Raw genomic sequence first — 10,527 nt, forward strand, 5'->3', positions numbered from 1 at the left:
AGAAAATTATATCTTTTAAGATTTCCACAATATTTGAAGTGGGTTTGTAGAGTGAAAAAAGTAGTCAAAGTATTTTTTCTAAATCACTGCTTAAGCAGCTATAAACATTAAGAAGAAAAATAGCCCAGGACAGAAACAAAAATAGAGACTGCACACATCCATGAATCTGTCTGACCCCTAACAAGCTTAGCTTGGGAGGCATGGAACATTTCCTGTTAGAAGCAGAATTATAAAACGCTAAAATGCCCACTTGATCATAGTACAGAACATCTTTATGGCTTCACTTGAATGCTCACTTAAGAATTTTCTCTGAGGGGCAACTGGGTGGCTCAGTGGGTTAAGCCTCTGCCTTCAACTCAGGTCATGATCTCAGGGTCCTGGGATCAAGCCCTGCATCGGTCTCTCTGCTCAGCAGGGAGCCTGCTTCCTTGTCTCTCTCTCTTTGCCTGCTGACTTGTGATCTCTGCCTGTCAAATAAATAAATAAAATCTTAAAAAACAATTAAAAGAATTTTCTCTGAAGAGTACTCAGAGACAATTAAACAATAAAAGTGAGGTATTGTAAGACCATAATACTACTACCTTAGGAATAGTTGGGGTAGAAACCACGTCCCCTGGCTCAGCCTTTCCTCATGTTTTGTTTGTTTATTTTGGGGGTAATAAGTTTTGAATGAAGGAAGGGTGGTCTTTACATGCTTCAGGAAGAAGTGCCAGAATTTTCTGCCTTCCTTCCCATGCAAAGCAGGCGTCTGAGGGGCTAAGCTGTACCTTTCTCCTCCAGATGTTCCTGGCTTCTTCTGATGGGGAATCTTGGCTCTCTCTGCTGTCTCTCTGCTGTCCTTTAAACTCCTGAGCATTGGTGAAATCTTGTTATGGGGTCTTTCTTTTAGTCAAGAGTTTGTAGGGCTTCTGAGCCCATCCGTCCAAACCCTCCATATGCTGACGGGGTAGTTGAAGGCATGAGACAGATGAAGAATTGACTAAAGACAGTCACTCAGCACACTACTCTCCATGTTTCTTTCTTTGTGTTTCCCCTAAGAATTCCTACTGGTGTTTCCATCACTCATCAGTCCTATTTGGTAGGAAAACCAAGGAGTATGTATAGATAAAACTCCCATCAGTAAATGGATTCCTCCCAGCACGTGCCCACATTATTCCGGAAACCTCCCACACTCAGTGTCAGGGGCAGATCTCTCGGGGGATGACCCCTTGGCCAAGAAACTTTCCTGACTTCAACATCTGTTTTTCTTTCTTTCCATAAAAAAACAGCCTGATTAACCTTAACATACAGGGTCATGGCATGGATTTGTTGAGATCCTGCTTATGAAAAAAATCGTGTTTAGTGTCCTGGAAACAGATCTCAGCACAGATGAGCCCCTTTTCTTCAGATGTCTGTCTGGTTCAAACCAGTAGAGGCTGATGGGGTTGTCCTCTTCCAGGCTCCAAACCAACCCTGGCTGTTCGACAAATACGTTTGGATGAATAAATGAAGGAGAGAAAGTGACTTAAAAGAATGCCACAAAAGGGTAGTTCCATTTCAGAATGGGACTTCTCCAGATTGAAAAGCTTTTACGACTCATGGTAAATCAAAAATTCGAGGCTTTTCTGGCCCCTCGGACTCTGTGGGAAAGAATAGGAGGAATGTCTTGAAAGACAGTGGCCATTTCTAGGATTTTTCAAATCCCACATTATAGTTTGCCCTGTGATTGCAAAGTCGTCGTCACTTACTTGTACTTCCTTCTCTATAGTTGATCTGCTGCAGGTCTCTGCTGGTCTGCTTAAGCCTCAGACTTAAGGGCTTCAATCACTAATTTGCTGTCTTGTTTTCTTAGCATTTACATGAATGAGATAAATCTTTGCTTCTAGATAATTTGTAGAAAATATTATTACCTTGGCATTTCTGAAATGTTTGTAGGAAAGGTTTGTGATAAAATGTGGGAGGATCCAATCTCCTAGATGAGGGAGAACTTTCTTCTAAAGCATTGTCTAATGTCTGTGAAATAACCCAGAAGAGAAGTGGCAAAAAAACAATCTTGCTTCACTAAGCAGACAACAGCAACAAACTTTCCTGCTCTTCATCACTTACATGGATTGATTCCTGTGAACATGGGAGCTGTTAGGGGAGCAGTTAGGGGAGTGGTTAAAGAAGGGGTTAGAGGATGGGATAGGGGAGCAGTTATTGGGCGTGGTTAGAGGAGGCTTTAGGGGAGAGGTTAGGGGAGGGAGTTAGGGTTGTGAGCAAGGTGCTCTAAGCCAAGGTCCTGACTCAGGGTTTCATGTGGAGGAAACCTTCCACAAGCACAGAACATCATCATCAATACCATTTTGTGAATACTTCAGTAACTTATTTCCTCCTCTTGCACGTACTTCGAAAGTTAGTTAAAAAATGTCAGGGGCACCTGACTGGCTCAGTCGATTAAGGTTCTTCCTCTCAGTTTCAACTCAGGTCATGATCTCAGATCCTGAGATCAGGTGGCCTGGGTTCACCACTCAGTGGGGAGTCTGCTTGTCCTTTTCCCCTCCTCCTTTGCTTCTCCCCCTCTGCCCCTCCCCCCCATAGATAGAGTCTAAGAAACAAAATTTTTAGTTAACTTAAATTTCACAAAATTTTGTAAACTGATGGTCTTCAGTTACATTAAGTGGTCAAATACCATCAGAAATGGATTGTGAGGATGCGTAGCAAAGCTCCTCCATCAGAGGGGGAAGCGTGGTCTGTAGTGGTATGCACACAAGCTTCTGGAGGAGATCCTCCTTGTGGGAATCAGCAGTGCAGGATGCCTGCCCTCAGGGCGCCCTCCCCACTCCCCATTCAAACCGGGGCGTTCATGGCCCATGCCATGGTGTTTATCACAGCCCAACAGCAACAGCTGCCAGGCGTCTCTCAGTACAAGATGGGCTTGGTCTCCGAGTGTTTCTGAGAAAGCCTTGCTGTCTACAAAGTGGATGATAATAAGTAATGGTAACATGATAAGCAGAAACAGTCCCTGCCCCTGTGAGTCTTTTATGGAGATCTCTGCATAGGGTTGTGCTGAGGGGTCTCTGTGGAGTCTCTGTGTGCATCTCTGCAGAGGTCTGTGTACACCATCTCTGTGTGGGACTCTGTCAGATGTCTCTGCACGTGGTGTCTGTCAAAGGTCGCAGTTAACTTCTCTGCCTGAAGGCCTTGCTGCCTCTGGGCACCTGGCCATCCATGTGGGAGCTCAGGTGGCTTCCGTACAACCCCCACCCGCCTCCTCCCCTCCCACCCCTGTGCTTGGCACCTGGAGTGGGGCCAAGGCCCTGTGGCAACAGCCCTAGGGCCTCTTAACTTCTCCCCTCTGGGCCCTTGGGTGGCAGTGGGACAACAAGGGTCCTCAGTCATCACACCAGACATGGGCACACCCTGTCACTTGTCCTCCTTCCTGGACTCCCATCCTAAGTGCAGGGTCCCCCCACCCACAACCACACACTCCATCCCCCAGAAGGGGAAGGGTGTTCTGGTGAGCAGGTCCCTTTAGTGCCCTGGGGCTGGGCAGCAGTCCCTGGAGGTCTCTGTCGCACCCCATGCTCATCCCTTGCTGCTCCAAGTGTGAGAAGAAGGGCTGCATGGAGCTAAGATGGGATTTTCTTGGGAGAGGCAGCTCCTGGGGTAGCCATCCTCTACTCCCTGTAGGAGACTGTGGGTGGGGTAAGGATTTCTCACCTCTCCTTCAGGGCTAGCCTTGTGCCTCCTCACTGCAGGCCCCACTCTGACCCATGTCTCCATCTTCCTGGAGACTGAGCGGGATTTCTGCCTCGGCAGACCCTCCCTACAGCCACACAAGTTCCAGATGGAGGGAAAGCAGGAGAGGATGCGCAGAGCAAGGTCCTCGTCTGGGTCTTGTTCACCTTCTCATGGAAACTGAAGGAGAGCGAGGAAGGGGACAGGAGTAGCCCCCTAGGTCACCCATCATCCAAGGCCCCATTTGTTCTGGAAACCAAAACAGGCCCTCGGGGAGAGCGGACCCGGATCCTTCCCTCCCACTCCAGCAGGGCACACACAGAGGCCAGCAACACTCATGAGGGGGGAAAAACACATATATTTTGAGGAAGCAAAATAATTGTGGCACATAGAAGCTATTAGCTCATAGTTGATGTGCTAATGTGAGAAAAAAAAGTTTTTCTCTGCACCGCTTGCATTTTTCCTTGAAGCAAAGTTGTCCTCCCAGGAAAGGCATGAGAAGCACACAGTGACTGGCCAGGTGAGATGTATCTTTGAAGGAGGCAGTGCCTGGAGCAGTGGGAGTGCTGGGTGTGGCCTGAAGGGCCCAGCACCAGCGACCTGTACTGGCAGGGTCTGCCTGGGCACCCTGGCACACTGGTGGTGAAGGGCCACCAGATCCACTCAGTCCTGTTGGAATAGCTCTGGCCCCTGGGGGTGCCCTGTGGACTGGCTGTCTCCCTCATCACTCTCCTCTTTTCTTGGTAGGAGAGGACCCTGTGGTAGCAGACATTGGGGTCTGCCAAAGCCTGGAGATCGTTTTTGCACCAGATGAACACTGGGGCCCTGAGCCCCTGGTGAGGCACCATTTTCTCCTCAGGATGGGCCCCACAGCAGACACAACCACCTGAGACTTGGCAGAAGTGCTGTCCATGGCCGACCTGCCCATGACTTGTCCCTGGCCCTGGGATGATGAAGCCTTTCCCTTTCAAAGGAAGTCTTTCAGTCTTTTGCCTCTACTGGGAAAGAACCACTGGAGCAAGTGTTTCATCATTCTCCTGAAGTAGTTTTCTGAGGAGTCTCCTCCTTCTTCAGCAAGATCTCACAGACCTTGCTTCCCGAGGCCTCTGCTGACTCCTTGCTCTGGATGGGACGTCTCACCTCACTGATCTGGAGGACCTTCAGTTCTGACAACTCTTTGGCAGGCTCTCTCAAGGGCGACCTCCTGCAACTCTCTCTCTCCTCGGGAGGGGGGAAGGGAGACATATGACCTGCTCAGGCTCTTACATTGGTGCTGTAGTCCCAGGGGTCCTGGTGACTTTGGGGGCTCTGGCCATGGGATCTTCAGCCATGCAGCATCTGGGAAGTATATGTGTCTTCACTGGACCCGCTCTGGAAGCCAGACAGAGATCCTTGAGAAGCCAAGACGTTGGCAGCAAGGAACACGTTGGACTAACCGTCTTGAAGGAGACTCTCGACTGCCCCAGCTCAAATCCTGGGACACAAGTTGAGCTTTAGTACTGTCACGTCCCATGAGACCCAGCCCCTATTCACCCTCCTTGGCTCCTTCGTGGCCGTTGCTGGACTTGGACTTGATTCCAAGGTGCTGTTTCTAAGAGTCCTCAAGGCAGTCTCACTTTGCCAGATTCTGTCAGATTCTTCCCAGAAAGCTGTATGTGAAGGTCCAAGAAGGTGGCCTGACCCCCTGTCCAGCCAGAAGGCCACCACCAGGTGAGTTCCCTGCCAGAGCCTGATGGATTTCCTCACACATAGGCTGGGGAGCATCGAGGGGACCCTCCACCAGGTGGGATAAGACTCTTTCATCACCTCTCCTTGATAGGGCTGAGGAGGATTTCCCACAAACTTGGGCCCTGAGCCGGCCTAGGATGTGCAGGTAGTTGAGTGGGGAGGGGAGGACCAGGAGAGGAGGAAGCCGTTCAAATTGAAGAGGTTTATAGGCTTGAGAACCTAGAGGGGGAGGCCCCACCAGTGCTTCACCCCAAGCTTTATGATATGTGCTTCTAGCAACCGCTGAGTGTATGGAGTAAGGATGGAAAAATCATGGGAGGTGGTCATGCAGGGTTCCCAACCCTTGGAAAGTGCTGACTTTCCAGGTTTCCCATGAGGGCTTGGCTTTCCAGGAAGGTCCGGTGTGGTGGGCAGCGAGCTGGGAAGGATGAACATCCAAAGGGATCCAACCCTCTCTGAACTGCCCCAACTTCCTGAAAAGGGCTCTCAGATCCTTCGCTGGGCTCTTCTCATCTTCACTGCTTGTGGAGGGCTTCAGGTCTGTGTCTGACTCCTCAAGATTTATTCCTGGAGCCTTTCCTGGAGAGCTCGTTGCACATTGTGTAGCTCTTTCCGTATCCTCCCTGCACTGGACCTTGAATCCTTGCCCAGGCTTTTTCCTGGCATGGTCCTTCCTAGCTGTATGGACCCAGTCTTCTGTGTGGCTGGCAGCTTCCATTCATAGACTCAGACTTGGACTTGGGACTGTGCCATCCATGTGCCTGGGGCACCTTCTGGAAATTGTGGTGAGGCTGTCTCTTCAGGGATAGCTGGATCCTGCGGGGTGGGCCCCTTTCTTGCTTCATGAACCTCTTCCAAAGGTGCCACTCCAGTTGCTCCCAGAGTGCAGAGTCCATCAAGTCCCCAAGAAGGACAGAGATGGACCCTTGGCCTTCAGGGTCGTGACCTGGGCTAAAGACTTCCTGAGATTTTTTTCACCACAGCGGGTACCTTGCTGATTTCTAGTTGCTTCTTCAGAAAGTGACATTCCACGTTTTGAATGGCAGTTGACATGTAAGACTGTGTCTTCTGGGCTACAGGGCAAGACACCTCACAGGTCCCCATCTCCAGTGGCAGAGAAGGTGGTCCCACTGGGACAGAGGATGCAAGGCGGAACTGCGTCTGGGGCTGAGGGGGGCCTAGTCCAGAGGGAGTGGAGGGAACTGATGGGGAAGGGCTGGGCCTGGTCCAGAGGGACAGGCTGGGGCTGAGTCAGAGGGTGGGGCAGGGGCCGAGCCAGAAGTAGGGGCAAGGGCTAGGACTGATCCAGAGGCAGGGGCTGGGGTGGGGACATGCTCAGAGTCAAGGGTTAGGACGGGGCCAAAGGGTCATTTAAGACATGGGTCAGTGAGAGGCAGGGAGCCACATTGGCCTGAATCTGGAGCAGCAAGGCATGAGAAAGCTCATGGCTGATGGGCTCCAACTGGCAGTCCTGTGTACCTGTCCAGGGGCTGTTTGCTATAAAAACTGGTGAAAGCCCCCCTTGTCAGAGAGCCTCACCAGGTGGCTACAGGAGACAGGAAGTGTGAGCTGCTGCTGCAGCACCCAGGGCCCGGAGAGGTACCCACAGTCCTCCACGCCCCACACCCACATAACAATGCTCCTGCTGTCCCTCAGCCAGGGGCTTTGGTCACAGTCTGTTCTCATGGATCATCCCAGGTCCACTAACAGCCCCAAAAGACATTCCCTGCAGCCCTGGGGTCACACCATAGACTTGGGGAGGCCCACCCATGGGAGAAGGGGGCAGATCCATTACCTTTGCAGAAGGGAGAACAGGTCCTGAACCTCTACCAGATCTTGCAGGAAATCTCTGGAAACTGGAAACAGGAGACCAGGTCACAGCAGAAGGCAGGGCCCAGGGGTCTTCCAGGAGGCTGGGTACAATGTACCTTTAGGGGAGATCTTTAGGGGATTGGACTCAGGACCCCCAAACAGCATTGTCCAAGGCCACATGCACACACAGTGATTACAGGATTCATGATGGGAATCGCTTTGTTTTTTTCAAAGTGCTTCCTCAGATTCAAGGAATCTGAGCAGAGTTGAACAGCTTGTCCACAGTGGGAGTGAGAGGTCCTGCCCTAAGTCTAGGCCCTGGGGCACCTGCTGAGTGATACCCATTTCCAGCGCAGAATCTGTGAAGCCTCCAGGTCCCTGCTTCCTCCCAGGAGCCCCCCACCTCCCACCCAGTGCTCTGTTTCCTGAAAGATGGGCTCAGGTCCTGGTATCCTGGATACAATGGGGCTGGGCCCTCAGAGCAGGGGTTTCAGTGTAACTGGAGCACGCAGGGTTGAGTGGCAGAAGCTAACCTTTCAGAGTCTGGTGTTTCTTCTCTTGCTCTTTCTTCTCCGTGGCTCCCCTTGGTACTGAGATAAGAGAACACAGGGAGGCTGGGCTCCCCACCCCAACAGCAGGTGACCCAGTGCTCAGGAGCCAGACCTCCACTAAAGAGGCAGCTCTTAACCTCCGGCCCTTGGCCACCGGTCACTGTTTGGGATGCTGTCCTGGACCCCTCCACCACACCTGGACTCTGGCCCAAGATCTTTGGGGAGAGATCCTCATGTCTCTCTAACCCCGGCCTGGTCTGGCTTGTCCTGGATGGATGGTGGTCTATTCTCTCCTATGTTGGGAGTCTCTCCATTGACTCAGAAAAGTGGAAAGAATAATAGAAAAGATAGAATCACACTTTGCTGGGTCTGGGCCAAGTTTTTCTTACCTTCCTGCTCTTCCTGTATTTCTTTGTGGTGGTAAGGATGCATCAGGCTGCAAATAGGAAAGTAATAGGAAGAAATGCCCCAGTCCACATATGAAGGTAAGGATGGCATTAATTTGCCCAGGAAGTGGGACTGGAGCTCAGTCAACCATCTGAAAATAATTTCTGAGGAAAGAGATAACTCTCCATTTCTTCCCTCTGAAAAGTATTAGTATCTGATCACACTTCTTCCCTCAGGCAACAGAGCCCTGGGTGTGGAGGTGCAAAGACAAGCCCCATGCCCACATCACAGAGCTGTGGTCTGGTCACAAAGGGCCCTTGAGGGCAGATAAGGGACACAAGTAGCTGGACCACATCCCCTCTCCACCACCAGCCCTGTGGCTCCATCATCCCTCCACCCTCCCAGGCCTGACACTCCTACCTGCTCACCCTGCTGGAGACAGAGCTTTGTCAATTCGCCAGGTGGCTGTGGGAAACAGGAGGCATGAGCTGCCACTGCAGCAGCTGTGGCCGGGAGCGGTCCCCATGGCCCTCCATGTCCCACACCCACGTCACAATGCTCTTGCTGTCCCTCAGACAGGGGCTTTGGTCATGGTTCCTGTCCCCATGGTTCCTCCCAGCCCCCCCCCCCAGACAGCCCCAGCGGCTGTTCCCTTCAGCCCCGGGGTCACACCATAGACTCAGGGAGGCCCACCCAGGAGAAAAGAGGGCAGATTCTTTACCTTTGCAGAAGGCAGAACAGGTCCTGAACCTCTACCAAATCTTACAGGAGTCGGGGTCACAGCGGAAGGTGGAGCCCAGGGGTCTTACAGGAGGCTGAGTACAATGTCTCTATAAGGAAGACCTTTGGGGGATTGGACTCAGGAGCCCCAAACTGCACTGTCCAAGGCCACGTGCCCACATGGCGATTACAGGGTTCATGATGGGGATCGCTTTGTGTTTTCCAATATGCTTCCTCATTCATGACCTTGCTGGGGGAGGAAGGATAGCATGGCCTCAAAGAAGAATCTGAGCAGAGTTGAACAGCTTGTCCACAGTGGGAGTGAGGGGTCCCACCCCCAGTCCATGCCCTGGGGGCCCTGCTGAGTGATACCCATTTCCAGCCCGTCAGGGCTTTGTTGTGGCCCAGAATCTTGGAAACCTCCAGGTTCCCTGCTTCCTCCCGGAAGCCCCCACCTCCCAACCAGTGCTTGGTTTCCTGAGAGATAGGCTCAGGTTCTGGTGTCCTGGAGACAGTGGGGGTGGGCCCTCAGAGCAGGGGGTTCAGTGTAACTGGGGCACGCAGGGGTGAGTGGCAAATGCTAACCTTTCCAGAGTCTGGTGTTTCTTGCTTCTCTTGCTCCTCCTTCTCTGTGGCTCCCTTTGGTACTGAGAAAAGAGAACAGAGGGAGGCTGTGCTCCCCACCCCAACAGCAGGTGACCCAGTGCTCAGGGGTCTGACCTCCACTAGAGAGGCAGCTCTTAACCTCTGGCCCTCGGCTACCGGTCACGGTGTTTGGGATGTTGTCCTGGACCCCTCCACCACACCTGGACTCTGGCCCAAGATCTTCAGGGAGAAATCCTTATGTCCCTCTAACCCTCTAACCCTTGCCCGGTCTGGCTTGGATAGATGGTGGTCTACTCTCTCCTGAAAATACATGTTCTATTCTTTCCCATCTCAGGAGTCTCTCCATTGACTCAGAAAAGTAGAAAGAATAATAGAAAAGATAGAATCACACTCTGCTGGCTCTGGGCCAAGTGTTCCTTACCTTCCTGCTCTTCCTGTATTTTTTTGTGGTGGTAAGGACGCATCAGGCTGCAAATAGGAAAGTAATAGGAAGAAATGCCCCAGTCCACATATGAAGGTAAGGATGGCATTGATTTGCCCAGGAAGTGGGACTGGAACTCAGCCAACCATCTGTAAATAATTTCTGAGGAAAGAAATTCCATTTCTTTCCTTTGAAAAGCAATAATATCTGATCACACTGCTGCCCTCAGGCAACTGAGCCCTGGGTGTGGAGGTGCAGAGATAAGCCCCATGCCCACATCACAGAGCTGTGGTCTGGTCACAAAGGGCCCTTGAGGGCAGATAAGGACACAAGTAGCTGGATCACATCCCCTCTCCACCACCAGCCCTGTAGTTCTGTCATCCCTCCACCCTCCCAGGCCTGACACTCCTACCTGCTCACCCTGCTGGAGACAAACCTTGTCAATTTACCTTTCATTCTGCGTGGACCTCAGAGAATACCTGTTCCCCTTAGTATCTCCAGTTGCACTCCATCAGTTTCATAGCTTAATACCCTGATGTTGTCCCTGGAATTTTGGTTAATTCCCAGGAACTTTTGTCCCTTGTCTGCAGCTCCAGTCTCCCC

General features: G+C 51.7%; 1 long non-coding RNA gene and 1 pseudogene across 4 annotated transcripts; both read right to left on the reverse strand.

The window, feature by feature from the left end:
- Positions 1–4,041: 4,041 nt before the first annotated feature.
- LOC309868856 (putative spermatogenesis-associated protein 31C2) lies at positions 4,042–6,323 on the reverse strand (annotated as a pseudogene). Its single transcript has one exon. The product of its transcript is annotated as a putative spermatogenesis-associated protein 31C2 (transcript).
- Positions 4,042–10,222, reverse strand: LOC309868700. Of its 3 annotated transcripts, none has more exons than XR_014313795.1 (6): positions 9,925–10,222; positions 8,899–9,544; positions 8,180–8,642; positions 7,773–7,829; positions 7,223–7,283; positions 4,042–5,348 (listed from the first exon to the last, which is right to left on the reverse strand). It is a non-coding gene; the product is annotated as an uncharacterized lncRNA (long non-coding RNA). The 3 variants fall into 3 exon arrangements; XR_014313796.1 differs by having other exon boundaries at positions 8,899–9,568; XR_014313797.1 differs by lacking the exon at positions 9,925–10,222 and having other exon boundaries at positions 8,899–9,750.
- Positions 10,223–10,527: the final 305 nt, after the last annotated feature.

Source organism: Mustela nivalis (assembly GCF_964662115.1).
Source record: "Mustela nivalis genome assembly, chromosome: 7".
Lineage (NCBI taxonomy): Eukaryota > Metazoa > Chordata > Mammalia > Carnivora > Mustelidae > Mustela > Mustela nivalis.